The sequence below is a fragment of the Notothenia rossii genome (genome assembly GCF_949606895.1).
Source record: "Notothenia rossii genome assembly, chromosome: 3".
NCBI lineage: Eukaryota > Metazoa > Chordata > Actinopteri > Perciformes > Nototheniidae > Notothenia > Notothenia rossii.
The window spans coordinates 31,313,429-31,331,178 of record NC_136901.1 but is presented as its reverse complement, the minus strand read 5'-3'; the positions used below and the strand labels follow the sequence as shown (position 1 = coordinate 31,331,178).

The following is a 17,750-nucleotide window of genomic DNA, read 5'->3' as shown; positions in this document are numbered from 1 at the left end:
AAGGGTAGTTTTTACTATAAGTACAAAATAATTTTTGGACGGACACTATAATTTAGTTTTTTACTATGTTCAATCTGAATTGTCTTTAAAAGAAAAACCATCTATGTTGATTCTGACTCTTCTACATCCAACTCACAGGTTTATCATTACTTTGAGAAAAAATATTATTAATTTAACCCTTTTACAAGGGAAGATATGGTCATTTGTTCTGGGAATGTCCTTTTCGAGCCAGAGACCTAAAAAACAGGCACAGGGCTTAACATTACATGTTACTTATTAGACGCTTTTAAAGCGACTTACATACTCAATACTGTGGGCAATCCCCACAGGAGCAATTTGGGGTGAAGTGTCTTGCCCAGGGACACAATGACATGATGAATGCAATGGGGTTTGAACCCTGATCACAACACCAAGGCTCTATCCACTGCGTAACAGGTTAAAATGCATGAAAAACGCAATTTTTTTAAATGTCCGACTTCCTGGGGGGCGGGGCTAATGGAAGGCAATGTGAAATATGTGTGCAATCATAATAGCAATGTGTATACAGCGTTGCGTGAATATAGGAAAAACTATATGCGAGTAGTTTGGAGTAATTTTGAGTAGTTTGTGGCATGTAAATCATCAAAAATTGTGTATTCGCTGTTAGCTTACGACCTCCATGATTGAGCCATCACAAATTAGCTTCACAATTTAGTATCATATTGGATAGGGGCTGAACTTGTCCTGGATTGGAATTTTTCCGATTATTTCCCTAGGAGGAGTTTGCAAAAATGTGCTTAAAATGCATGAAAAACGCACATTTTGGAAAATGGCCAACTTTCTGGGGGGCTGGGCTAATGAAAATCAATTTGAAATATGTGTGCAATCATAATAGCAATGTGTATACAGCGTTTCGTGAATATTGGAAAAACTATATGTGAGTAGTTTGGAGTAATTTGCGACATGTAAATGGTGTATGGTGTGTTAGCTTACGACCTCCCCGATTGAGCTAGCAACTATTTTATTTCCATTTTCCCATAACATTGGATATGGGCTGAACTTGTCCTGGACTGGAATTTTTCCGATCTTTTCCCTAGGAGGAGTTCACGAAAACGCATTTAAAAGCACATTTTTCAAAATGGCAGATTTTATGGGGGGAGGGGCTAATGGAAGCCATTTTTAAATATGTCCGCAATCCATCAGGAATGTCTTTGCCAAGACTCGGGTAGTTCGGATAAACTGTAACTGTAAGTGTATGTGACCACCGCACAATAGGGGGCGCTATTGAGCCGTATTAGCAAAAACGTACAATTTTTGTCTACAGGCTGGAAAAGGTTGTGGCCTGTCATGTGTGTTCCAAGTGTAAAGGCCGTAACTCATTTCAACACAAAGTTATGTGGCAGTAAGTGTTTTTAACCCTTCAATTTCAAGAAGAACCTGTGTAGGACACGCCCACATTCATCATTGGTTTCGACACTTTAAATCTCAGTTTAAACTCATCCTGCCAGTATATCTATGACAAAATATATTGATTTCGTCCATGCATTCTTGAGGTATACATTTGTGTTTTTGGCACCCCCTATTGTCCAAAATGAACATGCTTTGTTGTGCCTATTCCCCAAGACAGAATAAACCTATCCACCGAAATCTGTGATATTTGGATACATTCTGGAAAAATTAGGAGCATTTATGTCTGAGCCACACCTTTTTGCTAATACGTTGCGATTGATGTCGGCCACATTTTTCCACACATCGTGCTCATTTCCTACGGTCATGTGTCTGACCCTCCATTGATGCTGTACACTAAGTTTGGTGTTGAAAATCAAATATTGAAATTTTAGTTAATATTTCACTGTTTTTAACATTATGCTAATTAAAAAAAATCCAAGTAGGCGGAGCTTAGGGATACGAGAGGATAATATGTAGAGCAGCTCCACCCGGATAAGTGTGCAACATTTCAGGCTCATCAGAGTTACGCTGCGACTATGTCAATTTTTTGGAAACTGAATTTTCACAGGTGGCGCTAGCGAGCATGTTGGAAATGTTTAACCCGTCGACTCTAGAATGTAAAAATCACCCGTCCTGCCGGTCAAATGTCGCTACATGAATAGTGTCGTAACCCCATCAAAAACAGGTCTGATCCCCAGAATATGAAGAATACTAATAAGAATTCTACAAATTACAATAGGTCTTCGCACACTTCGTGCTCAGGCCCTAATAAGAAGAATTCCTACAATAACAATAGCCGTAAGGTCCTAGCGCAACGTGCTCGGTCCCTAATTACAACGTATCATTTGGCTTTGACAACGAAATCTAAATTGCTCCTGCTGGAACCCGTTTATTATTGTGCAAATTTATATTGAGTATAAATCCTAAACGTATTGATATTGGGCGTGTTCAGAACCTACCAGCAATATATAACAATTATTCTAAATCATTTATGAAATTAACAAACATTGGAATTAAAAAGAGGCAAACATTTAAAACTATTAATTAATTTAAGCTTATTAAAACCTCTTTTTTTTTTTTCTTTAGTTGTGCTTTCTTAAACCCCACATAAATAATTAAAATACCTCCTGAACAGAAAATCCACTCTCACAACAATTCCAATTGTAGTTAATAATCTCCAGAATTATATATAGACTTAGATATGTACTTACCCCCAATGAGGTTAGAAATGCCCTCTTTCTTTTCACTTTTAATATGTTCAAATATTCCACTGTCTTTTAATCCAGTCAATTCCACAAATATGAAATTGGAAACCTTTCACTCAATGGGACACGCCACATCTATTGATGCCTTTATATTGCAATGGAATAATGGCTGATGACGTGAATCATAGGTCATTCAATTTTCAGAAATGTTGTCACACCTTAAAATTCAACAACACCCAATCACACACTACAGAATATCAACTGGTAATCTTATTGTCTTGCCTTTGTGTCACGACATTCTTGCATCTCTTTTGCTGTCAATCATTTAAGTTTTCACTGTGATTACACACCCGCCCTATTCTTGTTACCATGATGTCCACGGATTTGTCTCATGTGAATTTCTTTCAAAGTCAACATTGACTCAAGGAGAAACTGTTTCAATTATGCATGTCACATTTCACTGGAATCAAGGAGGAACTGATTATAATTTGCTCAGAGGTCAAGGTCACTGTGAGCTAAAAAAACAAACATTTTTGGCCGTACCTGAAAAATGTATTGGGTACTTGACAAATTCAATAAAATATGTATAAGGATTTTGGACGGAAATGACTAAACTTATCTAGTTAGCGAAGATACTGTATACAGGTGGCACACCTCACAATAAACAGCACCCAATATCATCCATCAATCTGTCTGCATCTTATCATAATATGATCTATTCCCTTCTCTTGATGTGCAAGAAAGTTGCTGGTGTATCCCATTTATAGAAATGGTGAATGACGCTCAGTGTTGTAGAAGGTTATAACAGACAGATGATTCAATGTTAAGATTTAAAGAAATGCAATAAATTACAATTCTAAATACTCTTCTGAAGTATCAATATACATTCAAAATAAATGGAATTTGTATCATTATAACAATTGTAGCATATAGAAACAAATACATTGCAATAGGGTTTCTTTAGAATTAATCACATTCATTTTAAACCCACAAACACATGCTTTAATATCTGTTTTATAATTATATTTGCGGAGGAAGAGGAAATATGATGGAAACCCAGTAAGAAGAACTTGCCCTTTTTTTCATAATGTCATGAAGAGTTGAGCAGATTACCACAAATTCTCGCGACTTTAATAAACAGGAACTTTAGCGAGAAATTACTTTAATTTAAGGTTTGGTTCAGGAATGGAAAAACATAACTTCACGTTGCAAACAAACAAGGATCCAACCAAGGACTGTACAGAAACCCAGGAGGACATCCACATTACTTTAAATTGTCTCAGCATTTGCTACTTTTCCTTAGGTCCAAGCTCTGCCTTTGTGAGATGGGGGCAAGACATGTGAAGAGGAAATTCAAAGACAGAGGAATCCTCACTAATTAATTGGGATATCCTTCTTCACTCACAGGGTGAGACAGTCACTGGGCATAAAGAGGCCCGGTTTGCTAGTATGTAAATGGTCTGAAAAGGCAACAATCTTAAAGTTCCCTCCAGAGGTAGTTTCTCTCCCACACACTCCCCCCACTGCCAGAAATGCATCCATCGGACTCCTTTGTTTACTTCCGTAACCTAATGACACTACCATGCTACACTCACGCTTCTATTGGCTAAGACTTCAACACATTTTACGTAATAGGCTAGGTGGCGGGACATCAGAGCTGACTGGGCTCTGGTTTCAGACAGAGGGTGAAAAGAGAAAAATAAAGGGCTTTCTGAACATTAAAGCATGGAGACCTGTCACAGTAGAGGCACAAAATACAAATATGCACCTGAAAATGTCCTCTTTAACTTAAAATAATCAGTTTAGACCTTGTAAAACTTGTTTTTTCACATGTTTATTGAAATCAATGAATCTCTAATAATGAATTAAAGTCAATATTGAACATTATTGTTTGCTTACAAACAGGCAGAATCTCTAACTCTTCTGAATTACCTGTATGGGAGAAATAAAAGACCCTCTTGCCGGAGGGGGCAAGAAATGCAGAATCAGCAACAATCTACATATTTGGGGACGATCATTCTACCTCCTGCACCACAGCCACCTGTATCACAGTCGGCCAGCCCTCTTCTGTCGTGCTAAACCAACACATTCTCACTCCCAACTCGGCCTATGTTGACGTTTTGTCAGGGTCCCTGTCGTCACTTTCCAGCGCAAGGGGGGGCCTTTAGCGTCGAGTTTCAACTATCAGGGAGTCCCATTGACTTGCCTAGAGCTCCCTGAACGTTGGTAACGACGAGTTGGGATCGCGACTAAATGCTCTCCGCAGATCAATTCTCACAGCGTTTATCAACCTTTTTCTTACTCAATATCAAGCCAAACTTATTGTTTTTACTTCTTTATTTTAATTGAATAATGTAGGACTTTTGTTGCCGTCAGTTAGGGGCTCAGAATACTGAAATCTGTTTCATCGTTTTTTCCTTCTAATTTTGTATTATTTTCTAAACCACACACTGTTATTTACTCAACAATAACACATACTTATCCTTGTGTTTATTTATTTGTTTGATTAATAAACACAAGTTGGACTCCGTCAGGACCGAGGGTTGGAGCAGCTCATAGTAGTTGCTTTAGAGAATTTTACACCCGGAAGTAAGTATTCTCTCCGCTTCGCTTGACAAACCCCGTGATAGTCCTCAAGCTCTGTGATTGGATGTTTTGGAGGTTTACGCGTCGAAAAGCACTTTGAAATGGGATGGAACCACGGCAGACTGTCCAAAACTGGATTTGAATGGGCTTATCAATTAACAACAAGAGTTGTTAATTGATAAGCCCGTATGTTTGTATACCTCCACCATTAAACTGTCGTATTCTGCGCATTTCTTATACTATCTACATACATCTTATAAGAGTATAATACATATGTATAATATCAGTTAAAATAAGTGCTTGAACATACAGTAGTTAACATTGCAGGAAAGCAATATATTAGTACTTTGTCAGGCTTAATATTATCTGTAGATACCCCCAAAGCTTTTTTCTTATTCAAAAGAAGACCTTAACCTAAAGTATTATTCAATGTTTAAATAAAGCCTTATTAGTTTGTCTGTCTGTGTCTGTGTAATATCTAATAACAAAAATAATAAAATTCAATAAGGTGCGTTAACCAGTAGGTGTCACTTTCTATCAGCCTTGCACCATTATGGTGTAAATATAGCCTATCTACCAATTGGATTAAATATAAAAGTCAGCCGAATTAGTATTGATACTGCAAGGAGACGTATATTGTGAAGAGAAATTGAAGATGTTGTTTAATTGCTGATATATTTATGATCCACGTCACATATTCTGTTTCGGCGGCACTTCTTCCTGTTTGTCCAGAAGTCTTCTCATCAGGTCTCTATAAATAAAGAACTACGGCAGATGTGTAATATTTAAAACAGCCGAACCGTGTATTACAATGTCGTTATGTGATGACTTCCAAAGACAAAAGCAAGCATACTCGGAATAAAGTATTATTTAAAAAAAAGGTTTTTCGGATTTCACATTGCATAAACACCATAGCCCAACGTTTATGATAGATGTATTTTGTTATACATACATTCCTCACATTTTAATTTACGTAAAAGTATTTTGTGAGGCCTTCTAAAATGTTTTAAATATAACTAGGGTTGTAGTTGAAGAGTTTGTAAACCGTCGTGGTAGAGCATTTGCTTGGCATTTCCGGCTATTTCTCCACTGGTTGGGCCATGTTAACAATACCGTGTAACTGTCACGTTTAAAGGGACGAAATCGTGACATCTTCACGTCTCCCAGCATGGTAAATCGTCACATCTTCACGTCTTGCCGTGATACCGGGTTGATTTTGCAATATAATATGAGATTATTTTTAAATGTTAAAGGATTTGATTCATAAACCAGGCAAACCAGATTCTACAATTTAATTCATTATCAATTTGGTTGAACATGTAAGACCAGAAAGTGAACTAGTAAGTGAATAACTCTGATCTTTATTATACACTGTTGTGAAGTAGAGGAAACAATTGACATAACTTTAATGGTTGTAGGCTTGATTCATGTTTTTCCTCTTTTATTCAAATAATTTCTGTCTTCGAGTGGTATGTCAGATTTTTTAGATTACACGAGACTCAGTTGGTTCAACACACACGTGCATATAAATAAACTGCAGCTCTTCAATTGCACTCTATCCCCAGATCTGAAAAATAAATTCCTTGTTTCCTCCAGTCTTCTGCATTTTTTTCTACCTGCCATAGTTTTTATGACATGTAAACAACCAAAAAAAAAGAAGGTTTTTCCATTATACTTCTATAATTTGGGTATATTATTAAACTGATATTAAAGTATGGGTGTGGTTTAAAAACAGATCTTTAATTTAAAGTGACAAACTTGTCTTTGCTCAAAACTATTTGCTTCAATTGTTAAATTGATACATATTATGCTGACTTTAAGGTGAAAATGTAAACATTTAAACATAAATAAATAAAAAATAACAATAACATATTGGATAATGTTGAATTTATTACAGTAATTGATGCTTCAGAATAATAACTGAAGTTGTTTGTTGTCCATTTCTCACTGCTCCCATAACACGTCAATAACAATCTATATTTGTTTGTCACAACCTACAATTACACTGCTCAAACTTCCTTCAACCTTCCCATGGATGGAATGCACCAGCATTGTCTTTTGCAAGACAAAGGAAGCAATACAAAGAAGGGTGTATGAAAAAAAACTGAACAAAGATGCTGACAAATTGACAGCCGAAATTGGGTGTGTGCCTCGGGCAACTAGACTAGTTTGCATCCATGACTGTGCAACATGTAATCATTTAATTATATCTCCTTTTAGTTATTTGTATAAAATTGTAATTTCAAGTACACCATGAATACAAAATGTCTGACAGTAACTTTAGCTGCTTTAACACCAAGTACTTTGCCGTACTTAGTGCCGGCACTGAGTTCCCTGAGGGAAGATTATGCAAATGAGCCGCTGACGTCACTTCGTCTTCTTATGCTTTGGGTTTACTGGCAGGCCGCAAACAACTTCACGGCGTACTGCTGCCGGAAGTCCCCGGCCGGGAGTCCCCGGCCGGAGTTCCCCGGCGGGAAGGCCCCGGAGTTGGAGACTGGCTTCAGTAGAAGCAGCTTCACTCCACCGCTTCCATGTTTTTTTTTGTGCTGCCATAAGTTATTCTCTCTCCGTTGGTGCGCGGGGCTAATGCTAATAATGCTAATGCCACAAATACAGTGGCAAACTTTTATACCTAGAGTTTAGAGTTTGATTCTTTAAGAAACTCAATTCATTACAAAATAATTCTTATTTTACCAAGTTGTAAGGTTTTGCATCAAATCTGTTCATAGTCTTAGTATAGTATTTCATATATATATATTTATATATAATTTAAAAAGAGTCACAGTGTAGAATGTCCGTACATTTATTTTAAAAGTACTAGTATAGTATGTCAAAAAGTATCTTGAAAAAAAGTCCAAGTATAGTATGTAGTTAAGAATTGTATTATTTAGTTTGTCTGCAATGTCAGTATAGGATTTAAAAAAAAAGAAAGAAAGTTATAGTATAGTTTGTCAAAAAGATCTTGAAAAAAAGTAATGAAATTGTGTGTTGAAATGGTTTTGAATAAACACATCACGTCAAATTGTATCAAGTGCATCAGACAACTCCAATTACTCCATTTGAACCATATTATAAATAAGAAAAGAATGGTCATAGTATATAGCAGGGCTATTTAATAGTGCATTTAGAAATCCCAAACTTGCCTTTTAGAGTCACAGTATTTAAGAAAACACATTTGTTACAAAGTAATTGACAATCTACCAGTTGTAAAATGTTCCTACATAAAAGTGTATCAAAAAAAGTATCTTGGTAGCAGAAAAATAAATAAAATATGTAAGGTTATCAGAAAAAAACCTACATTGTTTAACTGAACAAGTGTTAAAATAAAAAAACAGCCAAAGTACTTCATATTCTACCAGTTGTTAAGTGTTGCATTGATGTTAACATTGATTGTTCCACTGAAATAGCGCCTTTTAAAGAAAATCTATTCAGACAAACTTTTAAAGAAAATCTATTCAGACAAAGTATTTTTATTTTCTAGTTTTTTTAAGGTTTTGCATACATAAAAGCGTATCTTAAAGTTCCTCTGTGAGAGAATTACACACAAATCTGCAGAGTGTCAGTACAAAAAGTGTTAAAATCACAAACTTGCCTTTTAGAGAAACAGTCTTTAAGAAAATCTAGTCAGACCATGTACTTCACTTTCTAGTTTTAAGGTTTTGCATACCTCAAAGTGTATCTAAAAGTATCTTGGTGAGAGAAAAAAACCAACATCTGCCTTCATCTGTCAGTAAATAAGTGTTACAATCACAAACTTGCCTTTTACAGTCACAATCTTTAAGAACATAAATGTGTTACAAAGTGATTGACGTTCTACCATTTGTAAAGTTTTACAAACTGTTTCTAAAAGTATCTTCAAATTATTCCCTACAACAAAAACTCCTCCTTTATGCTCACACAGAAGTCGGCCAGGTTGGGAGGGAGGTGTGTGTGTGAACTCAAAAAGCCCTCTCGAGGCTGGGAGGGAGGGAGGTGTGTGAGGGGTGTGTGTGAGAGAGGGGACGTGTGAGAGAGAGAGAAAGAGAGGGAGGGAGAGAGAGTAGGAGGGAGGTGTGTGTGTGTGAGGGGGTGTGTGAGAGAGAGAGAGGGTGGGAGGGATAGCCAGCAGGGGTGGAGCAGGGGTGGAGGAAGGAAAAAAGAAAGGGGGAGATATGATTTTTATATTTTTGATTGAAAAAAAAAAATAAGCTAGTCAAGATGACCCTTTGAATCCCCTATTAACACTCCAGGGCTCATCTATGCTTACATACCTCTACAACTTTAAAGATATATACTTAAATCTCATCTGATATTACCGTAAAAGAGTCGCTATGTCATATTATTATTAGGGCCGGGACTTTAACGCGTTAATTAAGATTAATTAATTACACAAACATTAACGCGTTAAAAAAATTAACGCATTTTAATCGCACTTATTTTTGCACCGCGGAACGTTTCTCACTGGATGAGTTTCAGGGGTAGTCCTACCGATTATACTGGAGCACCAACTAACGTTCATGACTTCAGACAACAACAAACCACAGTGAACAATAGTCAAACATGAACAAAGAAGCTGATGAGACCGCTTTGGTTGGCCCCGTGGATTGGACATTTTGCTTTAAAAAACGGACGGATGGAAGCGTCGATAAGAGCACGGTTGTTTGCAAATTATGCAAAAAGGAATTCGCATATCACCGCAGTAGGCTACATCAAGCCTCAAGTATCACCTCAATGCAAAACATATAGCAGCTAGCGTGGAAGCTAGCGTGGACGTTAGCCCGACTCGGAGTACAAGGACCCACACCCAATTCGCGTTGATCAAACAGTGGCCTATGCAACAGAGAGATTTTATTTTTCATCAGGATATTGGAAGAATAGGAGGGATTGAGGTCAATCACTGGCACTTTTTTTATTTTATTTCAAATGGTACACTTTATGTTGAACTATTTATTACGTTGTTGGTGCAACTGGCACTTTATGTTGAACTGTTTATTGTTTTGGCCAAGGTTATTGAGAGAGTTGGACTGAAATTAATTAGATTTTTAAATCAACTGTTGGTAAATCAACAAAGTCTGTTATGGCCTCTGAAGCAACAGAGAGATATTTTCTAATAGTCAGGGTTTCCAATGTTCTGAATGTACTTGAAAGTATTGTGTTTTACTTAAAAAACAAAGTGTTATAGTTTACAGAAGGTCTACCTACCTATAGGCTACCTGAATCTCTGAAATGTACTATATTCCTAAATATGCTATTGCTACACTTTATGGCAAAAATTGCACTTTTCTGTTGGTCTTGGTTAAGTACCACCTTGAAAAAAATAAACAATGTTTTGTTGCTTAAGCTTATGTATTCAGTCATTATTCAATGGTATACTAAAATCCATGTGAAAAAAATTGCTTCTCACTGTTCTCAGGTCAAATATTTATATGTGATTAAAAATGCGATTAATTTCGATTAATTAATTACAAAGCCTCTAATTAATTAGATTAATTTTTTTAATCGAGTCCCGGCCCTAATTATTATTAAAGAACACTATCTTATAGCAGGCCATCATATTGCAGGCTATACTATTTGGTTGATCATTGACCGATCATGACCTAGTAATATATTAACAGGGTTCACATACATTGTTTAACTGGATTGTCTTACTTAAATCAAAAACTGTCAATAAGAGTCACATTCTTAAAGGACATTTATTTTGACAAATTATTTCATTTTTCTAGTTTGAACTTTTTGCATACATAAACGTATATCATACATTTCCTTTGTGAGAGAATTACGCACACATCTGTCATCTCAAAATATTCTATTGCAGTATTTTATCTGTTTTATGTATATATATACTGTATATATATATATATATATATAAACATACCAGTAAATACACCTCTCTTTATCCGCTCCAAGAGCCTTGAAGGGCGGACTCATGAGCTCCGTAATGTCCCCCTAACATGGCACTTATTTATTATTTCCATCATCCAGGGGAACACAACTTCAAAGGGGCTTCCTTATAGTTAATAAAGTAATTAAACAATAAGATGTCATATGATCTAATATTACCGTAAAGGAGTCGCTATGTCATATTATTAAAGAACTATCTAATAGCTGGTATATATATATATTTATTATATATATAATAGATATATATATATATATATATATATATATATATATATATGCTTATAGCTATACTATTTGGTTGATCATTGACCGATCGTGACCTAGTAAGATATTAACAGGGTTCACATGAAAGGGCTGATCAATTCTTACATGTTGATATCAAGTCTTATCATCACCTGTTGCGACATATCCTTATCAGGGCTATATCTGGTTTATCATTGACCGATCATGACCTAGTAAGATATTAACAGAGGGCTATATCTGGTTTATCATTGACCGATCATGACCTAGTAAGATATTAACAGGGGGGTTATATCTGGTTTATCATTGACCAATCATGACCTAGTAAAATATTAACAGGGTCACATCAAAGGGCTTATCAGCCGCTATGGGGCAACATTTGCACAAACAAGTCATAAAAGATGAGGGGGGTTCAAAGGTGACCTAGTAAAATATTAACAGGGTCACATCAAAGGGGCTTATCTGCCGCTATAGGGCAATGTTCGCACAAACAATTCATAAAAGATAAGGGGGTCAAAGGTCAGAATAGATAAGAGGGTCAAAGGTCTGATTTCAGAGTGACAGGTGACACTTGAAAGGGATGTTGGAGGCGGGACTTCCGGTGTTTTGGGGCGGGACTTCCAGTTTGGGAGGTGGGACTTCCGGTTTGGAAGGCGGGACTTCCGGTTTATAGGGTCATAAATCATTCCTTATCAGTCATTAATCAAAATCGAACATTTGCTGGGGTCTTATAACTACTCCCCTTCCCTCGAAAAAAAAGAAAAGTTATTACATCACAGTGTATACTTCAGCGGAATATCAAAACAGCGGCCCGGGGTGCAAAACGCATCAATGACAGTGACCCTCTACCAGTGTTGTAGTCAAGTCACCAATTCACGAGTCACCACTCTTCGAGTCCGAGTCCAAGTCCGAGTCACCAAGGGAGAGTCGTAGTCGAGTCCGAGTCCAAGTCCGAGTCACCCAAGGAGTGTCCGAGTCGAGTCGGAGTCATCATTACCTGTGTTCGAGTCCGAGTCCAAGTCCGAGTCACCTAAGAAGAGTCCAAGTCAAGTCCAAGTCACAAGTCTTCATGTATTAATCTTCGTGGATATATGTGTTGAAATGTAGCTGCTCCTCTACATTGCTTTTATCCTGTCATGTTATACTAATCTTTCTATTGAACTGCTATGAAGCGAGTTTGGCTAAAATTCTTGTAATAGGTGCTATCCAAATATAAAGCTTATTACTAATATTAATATTATTAATGTAAATGACCTTTAATATTTCTAACTATATTTAAAATGAGTTACCTTTTTGAGAAGTGATTATATTTGTATGCAAATATTTTCCTATGGTACATTTTTCATTTTGCACTTTTATTTTGATAGTAATAAGATCGGCACTCTTATTTTGAAGGAACTTTTGCTGGTTAAATCGGTTTACTGATAAAGATTTAGCCCCAGAAAGCACATGGCTACTTAGCATGCAAAATGACGTCATTCTGCATGTTAAGTAGCCATGTGCTTTCGTGTTATCTGCTGAATCTTTATTTATTTATTAGATCACGTTACTCTGATGATAGTGTTCAAGACAGCCTATATGTCTGAACTCGATCCTTAGAGTAATGTGTTACGGAGCCTTCTCTTCAAAATTGTTTCCACATAACGAGCATTTTGCGCTGCTCTTTTCCAATGTGGAAGCAGAATGTGTGAAAGCATACAGCAGATGCGGGGTGTGTCTCTAGACATCTTTTGACTGGAATAGTGGGGCCCAGTCCGTGAACTCGCCTCACAGGTGCACACGCCATGATAGACTCCAGAGAAAACTTGCTCGAGTCCGAGTCCAAGTCGGAGCGTCAATGTACAAGTCGAGTCCGAGTCATCATGGGGGGGGAATTCATGAGTCCGAGGCCGAGTCCAAGTCAGGGTACGCGATAATTCACGAGTCCGAGTCCAAGTCATCGTGCGCGAGAATTCACGAGTCCAAGTCCGAGTCGCGTCAATCAGTGCGCGAGTCCGAGTCGAGTCACGAGTCCCGAAAATCGGTACTCGAGTCCGAGTCCAGGGCTCGAGTACTCCATCTCTGCCCTCTACCACACAAAACAACACCATTTATATAAACACCTATCATGACAGGGCACCCACAGCCAAGTAAAAATTACAAATGAATTAAGTCGGCACGGCGGCCCACATTGAAAATGACTTCAAAGTCCATCCTCCTGTCCTTTTGGATGAAGCACTTGATGGCGGGTCATGCAGCTGATCTTTTGTCACTTCAGTTTATCATTGTAACTCAATCTTGAAAATGACTCGGTTAATAATTTCACAACGATGTCAGCACTATCACTGAAGTGAGCCATCATGAACGAACTTATGCTAATCATAAATCTATCGATCATAAATATATCGATTAGATTTATAATTCGAAAATAATAAAAGTAGGGTAGACATGTGGATATTATCCGGCTGAACAAAACGTGCATTTATCGAACAGGTTCGTTCCACAGACCTTATTTCGAGCTATTTTCCTAAATCTTATGGAGAAATCCCGTTGCTTTTTTGTCGAGGGAACCCGAGCGCAGCTTACTTCCGGGTTTTAGGACGCGTCACTGCACCACTTTATACACATATATAAACTTCACAGTGGGCGGAACTTGTCATAAAGTCCGCGAAAATAAAGCCCACCCATTTAGAGGGAAGATATGATTAGTCAATTGTACTGTCATTTGACATTACTCTCTCATTGAGTTACTATAGAGAGGCGAAGTCACGCCCATCTACTTCCGGTCCATGGGACCCCGGAAGCGAAAAATTATACATTGAATTCAATGGAGAGAGAAAACGTATCTTTTGATCCCGTTTGAATTGTGCCACGAACTAAACATATGATGTTTGTCAATCTTAAACAATCATTTCCATGTCAAAAAAGTCACATTTTGTCGTAAAACTGTTGAAATATAAGACTATGAAAAATACGCGACTACAAAGACTACAAATCCCAAATCCCATTCTGGGTCGCGCATGTGATGTCACAGGCGATAATGCTCCAAGTGGTTGCGAATCGTAATTAAAGCGAAGAAGAAGATTTCATAACTGATTTATTCCCTCCAATAAATATAAGAGATTGCTCCAATAAATTCACTTTTATAAGATGCCTGTGTGCTTTGTACCATGTTGTAATCACAAAAGTGATCATACCACTTGCTCGTTCTATCGCTTCCCGTCTTATGAAAGGACCAGGAGTCGCTGGATCAGACATATCAGGTAATATCATAGGTAATATACATGTTGTGGATGGAACATAGTCAAGTTAGCTACCTAGCTAGTAGTGAGCACGTTAGTTAGCATTACATTACTTAGCCTTGTCATTTTTAGTAGCCTTACCATGAAGTTATTATTTTATTACATGAAGTACACCAAAATGTTAAACAGTAAGATTAGTCATCATGGTAAGTATTTCGTGAAACATTTGAAGAGTAGCCTACTGCGCCCTCCACCGGGTGCTAAGGAAGCAGTTCAGGGAGAGTCGAAGGAAGGCAGGCAGGCAGGGAGCTTTGCATGACATTCTTCTGGACATGTGTCATTGTGATGACAGTGAGGGTGAGTCAATCTGTTTGTTGGAAAGACAGTAGTTGAGTGATTACTGAGAGAAAATTATTAAAAGAGATAATTATTCAGTGTTGTTACTTTAAAGTGTTGTTACTGACCTTTTTCTCTTTTATTTTCTTTACCTCACCTGTAACTGCTGAGACCCTGAGGAACATGCACACTGGACTGACCTGCTCTGGCAACCTGATTTCCACTATATAATAGTATTTGGTTATGGTATATTATTTATATACATCAAAGGCACAATGCACCCCCCAGAGAGACACATGTATTGAGTGTGATATTTTGCATAGGTCATGTGAAATCATCTTTACATACTAGAAAACTGTAGGAGCGGCAACTTGTTTTGAAATTGAATTTTTAATATCCGATAATAAAGTTGATCTGTTTTCTTTATTCTTCTCTCTTCCCAGCTCCATCCATCACCGTTCTCTGTTCCTGCAGGTCCTGCTTGCTAATCAATGCTCATATGTTTTTACACAATTACAAATAAAGTCAATGTACTGTATGACATGAAGTTGTGCTTCATTCTGAGTCAATAATAAATTCATTCTGCCTTCAACTGCAAAATGATTGTGGACTGCACCGACATCCATGTAGCTGCCCCCCAGTAAGATGAACCAAGCAAAGCTGACACTCAACATACAGCTGTGCTCTTAAGTTGACATGAAGAATTTGTGAAATATTGGTAATTATTTGGAAAAAATGACTGACGATGCAGAAAACTTTTTTTATTTAGGAACAGTGGTCAGGTGAAGCATTTATCACTACATATGTGTCACACTTAAAAGGCCAAACACACTGGCCAAACACACCTCGTTTACAACTCCCCAGTTGACAGCCATGACTCCGTCTAAATTGTACCCCCCAAGCACCCTCTTCATGAGGGACGCGCATGGAGTGGATGAAAGTCCCGACCTCAGCACAGCACCAAAATTGCTGGCTGTCAACCTGCCCTGCCTGTGTAACTGCCACTGAGGATTTGTCTGCTGTCCTACGGTGGCTGTCTGGATGGCAGCTTAATGGTCTCTGCTCAGTCGCATTGACGCAAGAATTGCCTCAAGCCCCGACCCCCATGCTCCTTCACCAGCTCCGGCACGTTGAAAATGGCCTGATGTTGAGGCTGCAGCTCCGGCTCAGGTGACAAAAGCCATGCCATGCCACGCTGCGCCCCTCAGTGCAGACCTGAACCAGTCTACTTCCTCAGTGGCGATGTCTCTGGCCAGTGGGTTGTATGTCTCCTCTTGCTGTTGGTAGAGTTGAGACACCGGCTGGACTACTTTTGAAGTGCCAGGCTTCCTCCACTGGCACTCAACTTCTGTGGAGCTGATCTGCCACATGGCAAATATTGCCAATGCTGCAGCGTGGCTGCATTTGTACATCCTCCGTGCACAACCACAGACAGCGCTCTGCATCGCGCCATCCTCTCCCATGTAGATCTGTACAAATAAAGTAAGTACCATGTTTGTTAACATGCTATAATAGATTGAATGAGCAATACAAGGATGGTCCAGATCTGGGGGTGGGAGGGTTTATTTTTCCATAGTTTTGTCCTCTTGTCTGATTGTTGTTATTGTTTGTTTTTTCTGAATTTTTTGTAATTTGTGTTGTATTGGTTGTGATTGTACATTGAATTTTTTTAAATGTGTATTACATTTTTGAAAAACATTTGATCAACAAAAAAAGAATTTTTGGTCAGGATCTAGACTCAGTGTGTAGTTTATGAATTAATCAATGCTCTCTACATTAGGAAAACACATACCAGTGTACCAGAGGGAGTCACACACAGCTGTGCCTAGATAACCAAACAAATTGACAAGATAACCAAAATCCTTGAATCTACACACAGCAAATAAACTCAAATGACACAACGAGATGTAAAAAGGAGATCACACATATAGTCGATATAAAACTGGCCGCTTCAATCTGAAGAGCAACTAAAACAAAACACGGGAGTGTACCTTGTTCTTGTGAACACTAATGTTATCCACAGCATACACACCCGTATACAGTACACCCGTTCTAGGTTCTGATTGGCTCTCTAGGTTGGCATTCTAGCTTCTGACTCCAGGTTGTCAATCACAGCCGTGGTTCATATTATGCTTGTCGACTCGTAACATCGCTAAACTTTTTTTCTTGACGGTTTTCTCAGTCAACTAATGCTATTGATAACAGTAACATAAATTAACACAGCCCTGCACACTGCAGTCATTATATGCCGGGTCTGTGGTTCATCATCTTCTTTTTCATTCTCCTCCTTATTGACTGACATTAACCTGTTAACATTGCACTCATATTACTCACCGAAACCTTGTAAAGCCGGTCCCGCATGCTGGCTCTTACAGAACCGACTAACTCCCCTTTCGTGTATGTACAGCTCTCAACGTGCCCAGACTTGTAGTGATTTTCACCTCATTTTATACTTTTATTCTCATTCTGAAAGAATGAGGTGAAATGTGCCAACGTGACCGCCATCTTTGTGTTGGTGACGCGTATTGTGCGGGACCAGAGACATGTAGTTCACTGAGCGGCTTAACACAAAGAAATGTGTTACTTCACAGTTTTACGACACATTTTAATTTTTTTGACTTGCAAAATATTCTTTTAAATTGATAAACATCATATGTGTCATTCGTGGCACAATTCAAACGGGATCAAAAGATACTTTTTCTCTCTCCATTGAATTCAATGTATACTTTTCCGCTTCCGGGGTCCGATGGAGGCTCCCGGAAGGGGAGGGACTTCGCCTCTCTATAGCTGGCCCTCCGTGAATGTACAGAGGGACCAACAAGCTCTCCCTTCTTCACAGTAACTCGCAGAC

The 17,750-nt window shown here is 38.1% G+C and overlaps 1 long non-coding RNA gene across 1 annotated transcript; it reads right to left on the bottom strand.

The window, feature by feature from the left end:
• Window positions 1–14,478: 14,478 nt before the first annotated feature.
• LOC307034241 lies at window positions 14,479–17,321 on the bottom strand. Its single transcript, XR_013806840.1, has 2 exons — window positions 17,234–17,321; window positions 14,479–16,368 (listed from the first exon to the last, which is right to left on the bottom strand). It is a non-coding gene; the product is annotated as an uncharacterized lncRNA (long non-coding RNA).
• Between the last annotated feature and the right edge of the window lie 429 nt (window positions 17,322–17,750).